Source organism: Porites lutea, chromosome 3 (assembly GCF_958299795.1).
Source record: "Porites lutea chromosome 3, jaPorLute2.1, whole genome shotgun sequence".
Classification (NCBI taxonomy): domain Eukaryota; kingdom Metazoa; phylum Cnidaria; class Anthozoa; order Scleractinia; family Poritidae; genus Porites; species Porites lutea.
In genome coordinates, this window is record NC_133203.1 from 4,770,824 (window position 1) to 4,772,756 (window position 1,933).

Consider the following 1,933-nt stretch of genomic DNA (forward strand, 5'->3'; position numbering starts at 1 on the left):
AACATGCACCAGGGCAACCCACCCTCGAGACAGGAGCGTACCTGGGCCAGTTCAAAAATGAATTAGACGAGGGAGATACCATTATTGAATTCGCCACGGCGGGTCCGAAAAACTACGGCTACCGCACCCAAAAAGGCAAAGTTGAGTGTAAAATCAGAGGCTTTTCCCTCAATGCCCGCGGTCAAGAACAATTGAACTTTGACATTTTAAAACGCAATGTCCTCGACGAACTTCGGCATCCTCAAGCCCAGGCCAGATCCATCCCGATCTTCAACCCCCACAAGATCGTGCGGGATGACACAACCAAGCGACTCCAAACGAGGACCGAAATCAAGCGCTACCAGTTGGTGGCGAGCAAACGCGTGGTGGACCCCAGCATCTTTCATTCCTATCCGTATGGCTTCACGCCCGCTCCACAAGATTAAAGGGAAAATACACTGTCATTAACACTGAAGTTACCATTAAACCTTTTTGAACATTCTACCTTTTGGCGTCTTTGTTCTGCTCCTTCCATATACCCAAGCGCAAAGATCCTCGTTGGAGTTGACAATTTTACTTAGTTGTTAATTGGTGAAAAGCCTTCTTCCTCCTACCATGTTCCTCCCCTTCCATAATCCTCTCCAAGGGCCGGTACTCCATGATGGGAAAACCCTCGGACTTTGCACTCGATTTTCCCTTGACGAGTGACGTACCCGTAATTTTTGGGACCAGCCGTGGTGAAGTTGACCCCATACTGCGGACGAGTCGCCCTGCTTCGCATTCCATTCGCAACCTCGGCTTCTTCTACGCACGGAACGTAATGTAAGGGGAGCACAAGGCCATTTTTCATCGTTCTGTGGGTCCTTCTGCGCAGTTTCCTTTTCTTCTGTTGGTGGACTTGGAGTTTCACCCCCAGTTACAGGGCTTTTTGGTGTTCCTGACTACTTGGAGAAAATCGTTGTGTCAAGGTGTTCCATCTCCATTTCACCAGGATTTCCAAAGCAGCCACTACATGTAAAACGGCAACGGCTCTCACGGCAATGGCCCATTTTGAATCCTCCATGCAGGTCATTTTTTTCTGGCAATCCATTCTCTCCATCTCCTCCAACAACATTCAAGTGTACCCCTTTCCATGTCAAACTTCAACACCTCAAACAGCAACAGAGTGCAACTCCTTTTGCAATCCAGGCCTGTTTTTGGAGTTCCTTTCGTAGTAAGCTTCAGCCAACGTTCGTCCAACTCGCTTTCTTTGCGCTGCTCCTTTTTGTCGGATACATCCATCTTGGCACCCTGCTGTACCTCCATGCGTCGATGATTTCCTTTCTCAGCTACCAGCTTTAACCTCCTTGCAGGTGTAATAGGCCCTCTTCACACACCAACCTCTTTATCATCGTCATGGCAACTGCAACAGCAGAAGAAAAAAAGCGACAACAGCAAAATTATCCAAAATCCCACACCTAAAGCAAGAAGAAAAAAGCAGCAGGAACAAATTAGCAAGCAAAATATTATTTACACACACCTAAAGAGGGCAAGAGATTTGGTTTCCTTTTCAGGTGGAATGTCAAGCTCGCCGTCATATTGATCATTAAGTGATCATTCTCGTGCACCCTTGTTTGGTGCCGGTACGCAATGAACTTCATCTTCCTTGCCTTTCCCGTTCTTCCCTCTCTTGGAATGGATTGTTCTTCCCGTTTTGCTCTGGCCTGTTCTTCCCGTTTTGGAATGCCTGAATTCCCCAGCATCTCACCGACACCAAGTCATCAACCAGGACTGCATCTCCCACATCCTCATCGCTCGTCCTCCTCCTTTCGTGCCCCTCCGTTCTGCTCCTCCACCCATTTGCTTCTTACATGCCAGACCTTTCCCGTCTTTGATCAACGCATAGCTTTGGAATGTGTCTCTCGACATTTTGTCCCAAGATCGGCTTCTTGTTTGATTTTCAAGAATGTGTTGA